Below are 7,854 nucleotides of genomic sequence, written 5' to 3'. Positions count from 1 at the left end.
CTATAAAATTCTCATTGAGTACTTGTAGTATGTCTTCTTTTAAATTATTCTTGTGGGCTTCATTGGGTCCTTCGGCATAGTTTATCTTCATTTTGTTGGAGTCTGGATCTGAGTTTCTGTTCTCTTCATTCCCCTCTGGTTCCTGTACTAATTTTTTGCTGTGGGGAAACTGGTTTCCCTGTTTTTTCTGTCTTCCCATCGTTGTCCTTGGTGTTGTTACTGTCCCTGTACTGTGTGTAATTAAGTATTTTCTAGCTTGTAATAATAACAATGGTAATATTGAGAATGGAAGAGTGAGCTGCGATGGAAAGCAAGAAGTTAAAGAAAGGGGGAAAACAAATATACAGACAAGAGGGAGAAAGCAGAACAAAGTATCAGACAAGAGAGTTTCAATGGTATAAGCAGGGAGTGTTAGTGTACTAATCGACAGTAAGCTGAACAGACAATAGAGAGACAGAGAGAGGATTGAAAATCAAAGATAAAAAAATAAAAAATAAGTAAATGAAAGTAATATCTATATATAAAAATGAATTAAAATAAAATGGAAAATAGAAAATTAAAAAAAAAAACAAAAAACCAAAAAACTTCCAAGTTTATATGCAATGCAGTTTCAGTCTTAATAATTTGGATGTCCGTCTCAATCTCCAGTCCTGGAGTTGGTGCCTCAGATGTTGTTCTGTAGTTGTCTCATCAAAGGGGATGCATAAAGTAGAACAAAACTACACACTCACACACACACACACACACACACACACACACAAGAAAAAAAAAAAGCCCCACCAAGTGTCCCCAGTTCAAATGCAATACAGTTTCAGTAAGTTTTTCGGCTTGCAGGTGCAATTCGGTTGTTCTCTCATCAAAGGTAGGGAGAAAAAGAAAAAAAAGCATCTGGAGACAGTTCTGAGAGTGGTACCTGCAACTGTGGCTTGCCTGCCTGCTGCTCTCAGCCTGTAGTTGGCGGCGTTATTTATGCAGATCTCTGGGGTGAGCTAGCACTCACCTGGTCCCACAGGCTTTGTTTGCTCAGAGTTCTTCTGTGCGGGAGCCTCTGCTACAGGCTTTCCCCTTCCCAAGCACTGGGAAAGGTGACACTGCCCCCGCGTTGTCAGGCTTGCATGTTTATTTACAGTTTTTGTGGGAGGTGGGTCTTCCCCCCCTCCTCTGAAGTTCTCCTCCCACTGCCACTTTCAGCAGCTTTCCTGCTCCTGCTTACTGGGCGGTGCTGCTGCTCCTGCCGGCAGCCATGTTTGTTTACAGTTCACGTGGGAAGTGGGTCTTCTCTCCTTTCACAAGCTTCCCGGCTCGTGGTTGCTGGGTGCGCGCCCCGCTCCCACCAGAGGCTCTCCGGCCCGCTTGGCTTGTTTATTTACAGTCCTGGGAAGGCTTCCCTTCCCCCAATCTTCAGCGCTCAGGGCGCCCCACCCTCTTTCCAGCGTGTCTTAACTGTTCTTATTCCTTATTAATCAGTTTCTCTTTTTTTTTTCCCGGGTGGAGGTCAGTCTGTCCAGGGGGCTATGCTGCTCTGGCCCAGGCTTGTCCGTGGGGGAACCGCGGTACCGCGAAGCTCACCTGGTCCGCGTCTTCCCAAGCCATATGGGCACCGGCCACTGGTGGCCCCTGGGGCCCTCCTCGTTTCTCCGTTTAACGTGAAGTGGAGATTCTCTGCACCGGCTGGAGATGTGGAGGGGTCAAAGTTATGCCTTTTCTCGGTGATTATGCCTGCAAAGTGTGTCTCCAGCGTCTCTCCAAGATTTCACTATAGGAGGGTCGCTTTCTGCTTCCTACCTCTAGCTGCCATCTTGGAATTCTCTTCTTAATTTTTTTAAATTCACAAGCAGTATTGGTAACTATAGGGATTATGTTGTATGGCAGATTTCTAAATCTTATCCATCTTACATACTGAAACTTCTCACCCATTGAGCAAAACTCCCCATTTCCATTTTTCTCCAGGCTCTGGCAACTACTTATAGTTTCTGCTTCTATCAGTTTGATGATTTTAGTACTCCATATAAGTGGAATCATGCACTATTTGTCATTTTCGACTGGCTTATTTTACTTAGCATAATGTCCTGAAGTTGTCACATAGGACAAGATTTCATTATTGCAAGTGCATACAATTATATTCCATTGTGAGTATATAAAATGTTTTCTATATGCATTCATGTGTCAGTGGACATTTAGATTTTTCCATACCCTGGTTGTTATGAATAATGTTACAATGAATATGGAGAGCAGACATCCATTCAAGATCCTGATTTCAATTCTTTTTGATATTTGTTTAGAAGTTGTCTATCTGGATCACATGATAATTATTTTTAATTTTTTGAGAAATCTCCATACTGTTTTCAGACTGGCTACACTATTTTATTCTCTTACCAATAGTGTATATGAGTTCCAGCTACTCCATATCCTTGCCAACTCTTATTTTTATTATTTGTGACAATAGCTATCCCAATAGGTGTGAGGTGATATCTCATTGAGGTTTTTATTTGCATTTCCCTGTTATGCATCTTTTGATATAACTGTTGCTCACATCGATGTTTTCCTTGGAAAGATGTCTATTCATATCCTTTATCTATTTTTAAATTGAATTATTTGCTTTGTTTTTGTTTTTTCTATTGGATTGTGTATTGTATCCTACACTTCTACTTTATAAATTTTGTATGTTAACCCCATCTGATATATGGTTTGTAAATATTTTTGTCCATTCTGTAGACTATCTTTTAATTTTGTTATTTTCTTTGCTGTTGGAGAAGCTATTTGATTGAATGTAATCCCACTCATCTATTTTTCCTTTGGTTGCTTGTGCTTTTGGTGTATTCAAGAAATTCAGTTTAGTGTTGCTGCCACAACTTTAAGAAATTTAGAGAACTTTTGTACCTTTCAGATTTTTTTTCTTATAGGAAGTACAGTAGTGGAGCATGTATGTACAATCCTGACCTTTTAGTGCACTGCCTTAGGGACGGCTTACTACAGCCAAAGTGACTGTGTATGCCTGGAAGAAGGTGCACAACTTTGAGAGTTCTTCCTCAGGAGGATGGGAGAAGAGTGGAATATGCACATCTATAGAAAATATATGAGAGGTTCCAAGAATATGCAGTCAACCTAATTGGTGAAGGTCTTTCCCTGTCAGAGACAGTCTACAAAGACTGAGAGAGATAGCTATTTCTTCAAATGCATGGACATTAATAATAAGCTATAAGGGACAAAAAGAATTAGGGAATATGACACAATCAAAGTAACAAAATAAGTCTGTAATAACTGACTCTAAAGAAATGGAGATCTATGAATTTCCTGACAAAGATTGAAAATAGCTGTGTTAAATAAGCTCAGTGACTTGCAAGATAACACAGATAGATAACTAAATGAAATCAGGAAAATGATGAATGAACAAAATAATATCTACAAAAATATAAGAAACAATAAAAAAACATATTCTAAAGCCAAGTCATTTAAAATTATTCAAAGGTCTATATTTTACATATGAGAGAAAACATGCAACTTTTGGCCTTCTAAACCTGGCTAACTTGACTTAAGATGATGTTCTCTAGTTCCATTCATTTACCTGCAAATGACAGAATTTCATTCTTCTTTGTGGCTGAAAAAAATTCCATTGTATGTAAATACCACATTTTCATAATCCATTCATCAGTACTGGGGCATCTTGGCTGTTTCCATAGCTTAGCTATTGTGAATAGTGCTGCAATAAACATGGGTGTGCAGGTGCCTTTATTGTAACTTTAACCTGACTTACATTCTTGTGGGTATATTCCTAGGAGTGGAATTGCTGGATCAGATGGCAGTTCTATTTTTAGTGTTTTGAGGAGCCTCCGTACTATTTTCCATAGTGGTTGTACTAATTTACTTACCACTGGCAGTGCATGAGGGTTCCTTTTTCCCTACACCCTCGCCAACATTTGTTGTTGTTTCTGTTCTTTATAGTAGCCATTCTAACAGGAGCGAGTTGAAATTTTAACATGGTTTTGGTTTGCATTTCCTTTATGCCCAGGAATGGTGAGCATTTTTTCATGTGTTTTTTAGCCATGTGAACTTCTTCCTTTGAAAAGGCTCTGTTCAGTTCATTTATCCATTTCTTCATTGGGTCATTGTTTTTTGGGAGTTTAGTTTTTTGAGCTCCCTACTGTATATTCTGGTTATTAATCCCTTGTTAGATGTATAGCTGGTAAAGATTTTCTCCCATTCTGTGGGCAGCCTTTTCAATTTGGTGACCATTTCTTTTGTTGTGCAGAAGCTTTTTAATTTAATGTGTAGTCCCATTTGTTAATCCTTTCTCTTAGTTGTTGAGCCAGTTGAGTTCTATTTAAGAAGTCATTGGCTATACCCTAATACAAATACAGCAATATTATGAAAAAGAGATCATGCTAAGGGGAGGTCACATATGAGAGAGGGAGCGTAAAAGAAGGAAGTTAAGAAGGTGAATGTGGTTGATGTACTCTCTATACAAGAATGAATATAGATTTTTAAAAACTGTTGAAATTACCATAAAAAGGGGACCAAGGTAAAAAGAAGAAAAATGGAGAAGATGAACCAATTCAAGTTATTTAGTACACATATACAAGTAAATGTCACAAGGAAACTCCATGTATAGCTACCTTAAACAAAAATGTCATTTTTTTCTTTTACAAAATTGGAGAGCAGGAGGGCAGAGCAGGTCCTGTGTATTGGGGGGTTGGTACCAGTTGGAGGGAGGAGAATGTGGGGAAAGGGTATAAGAGGATGAATATGGTACCAATACTGTGTATACATGTACATAAATGGAAAAAGAGACTATGTACATAAAAGGAAAAATGAGACTTGTTGAAACTATACCAGAAGTGGGGGGTGGGGGTAAAGGAGAATGGTGGAGGGGCAAATTCAAGTATGATATATTTGATATGTTGTAAGAACTTTTGTAAATAGCACATCATACACCCATGCCCAACAATATAAAAGGAAAAAAACAAACAATAAAAAGTAAAATAAATCAAAACCACACTAAAATTCCACCTCACCCCTGTTAGAATGGCTATTATCAGGAACAGCAACAACAACAAATGCTAGTGAGGATGTGGGGGAAAAGGAACCCTCATACACTGCTGGTGGGAATGTAAGCTAGTATGACCACTGTGGAAAACATTATGGAGGCTTCTTAAAAAATTAAACATACCATCTGCCATAGGATACAGCAATACCACTCTTGGGGATATACCCAAAAGACTGTGACACAGGTTACTCCAGAGGCACCTGCACACCCATGTATATTGCAGCACTATTCACAATAGCCAAGCTATGGAAACAGTCAAGATGCCCCACAACTGACGAGTGAATCAAAAAATGTGGCATTTATACACAATAGAATTTTACTCAGCCACAAAGAATGAAATTTTATCATTAGCAAATAAATGGATGGAACTAGAGAACATCATCTTAAGCAAAGTTAGCCAACCTAAGAAGGTCAAAAATTGCATGCTCTCCCTCATATGAAGATTATAGACCTAAAACAAATGCAGTAATATTATTGGACATGGATCACACGCTAAGAGGAAACATGCACAGGAGGAATAGGGAAAGGGAAGGAAACCTAAAACTTGAATGTGGCTGATGTGTTCCCTGTTGAGGAGCAAATAAAGCAATGTTAAATTAACAGAAGCCACTATGGGAAGGGAACCAAGAAGTAGCAAAGAGGTCTAGTAGAAATGAACCAATGTGGACTGCAATACACAAGTACATGGAAGCAATGCTAGGAATCTCTTTATATAGCTATCTTTATCCCAAATCAGCAAAAAATGCTATGTCTTTCTTATTATCTCTTAAGTTTTCTCTTCAACAAAATTGGAAAAGAAGAGGGCGGAACAGGTTCTGCCTGGAAGCAGGGTGTGTGTGTGTGTGTGACACAAACAATGTATACGCATGTAAGTAAATGTAAAAATGATAAAAATAAAAGGAGAAAAAAAAAAGCAAAAATAAATAAATAAATAAGCTTATCCAAAGTAATAAATAGAAAGAATTAAAAAGAGTGAAGAAAACCTGAGGACTTATGAGTCACTATTAAGTGAATCAACAAATTAATTATGGAAGTTCCAGAATACAGAAAGAAGGCAGAAGAAAGTTAGTTTAAATAAACAATAGCAAAAACCTTCCCCAATTTGGAGGGGGAAATGAGCATCCACATTGATGAATCCCTAAAAATCTCAAGCTTGGTGAAGTCAATGAGGCCTGTGTGAAGACACATTGTAATCAAATTTTCAAAATCAACAAAAAGAATCTTTAAAAGCATCAAGAGAAAAGTGACTCATCGTAAGGGAGCCTTTAGAAGACTATCAGTGGATTTCTTGTCAGAATTCTTTCAGGCCAGAGTGGGGTAGGATGATGTAGTCAAAGAGCTGAATGAAAAAACTCCTAATCAATAATTCTATACCAAGGAAAACTGTCCTTCAAAAATGGAGATATAGACTTTCTGAGACAAACAACAATTCTTCCTGTAAAGTAAGGCTAACATACAGGAAATAGTAAAGGGAATTCTTCAAGTTGAAATTAAGAGATGCTAAGCAGCAACAAAAAAGCATATGGATGTATGAAACTCACTGGTAAAGGTAAAAACACACAAATGCAAAATACAGACACTATAATGGTGGTGTACATATCACTCAGCTTTAGTATTAAAGTTGCAAACAAAAGTATTGAGAAACATCATATCTGTAAACATATTCTAATGGAGATACAATATAAATGATGTAAATTGTGACATTAATAACAAAGTATGGGAAAGGGAGAAGTAAAACTGTAAGTTTTATATGTGATTAAAGTTAAGTTGTTCTCAGCTTAAAACAGACTTTATAACTGTAAAATATTTTATATAATCATTGCAACCAAAAAGAAAATAACTCTGAAAGATACACAAAGGAAAAAAGAAAAAGGAATCAAGTGATATCATTACAAAAATATCAATAAAACACAGGGAAAGATTGACAGAGAGGAAAAGAGAAACAAAATAACTACAAGATTGGTTGAAAACAAAAATCAAAATGATAATTCATCTTAGCAATTAAACCTAAACAGGTGAACCCTTCCCCAATCAAAAGGCATATAATGGTTTAATAATTAATAAAATAAGATCCAACTCTGTGCTATCTACAAAAGTCTTACTTTAGATTTGTGAGTTTTGTTTTAAACATATCTGTGTATACAGTGTGTGGATTGTTTAAATTATTGTTCCATTCTATGAGTCTAGTGATGGAGAGATTATCATGTCACTCATTTTACTTGTGTCCCTAGACCTTTCTTGGTCAAGATACAGTTGGTGCTGTTCTCTATCATCCTACAGGAAAAAAACACATATTTATATATATTTGAATATATTTTCATAGTATACTCCTCACATCTGTAATCTACTATGCATTTCAACCTGTGAGTTAGGCAGTAAAAGTAATGTTTATCTTATGAATAAGGGAGCTGAAGTCTAACAAGATGAACTGATTTGCCCAAAGTCACATAGGTAAAATTTGGAGCTAGGAAACTGATCCAGTTGTTCTGATTCCAAGACCAGGACTGTTATACTGTACTAGATTATGAAAAGGAGCTCTGACCTTTGAAAAATAGGGATTGCACATAAATGACCTAGGTGAGAGAGTTCTGTAGCAGTTGACCATATTACAAGCATTTGGGTCCTTGGAAATGATTTATGCGAGATGTCATTCAAAATTCCAGGCTATGTATAAAATGGAAGAAGATTGTGCATTATAGAGTTATTTCTTTGGGTTGCTTTCAATAATTTCTCTTCTACTTTTCTCAAATACAACCATATAATTCAAACTTGAGCATTCAACATGAAGATTATAGGTTGAAAGAACTGAT

Source organism: Castor canadensis, chromosome X (assembly GCF_047511655.1).
Source record: "Castor canadensis chromosome X, mCasCan1.hap1v2, whole genome shotgun sequence".
NCBI classification, from domain to species: Eukaryota; Metazoa; Chordata; class Mammalia; order Rodentia; family Castoridae; genus Castor; species Castor canadensis.
The sequence above is the reverse complement of the archived record's forward strand: the minus strand, read 5'-3'. Positions refer to the sequence as shown.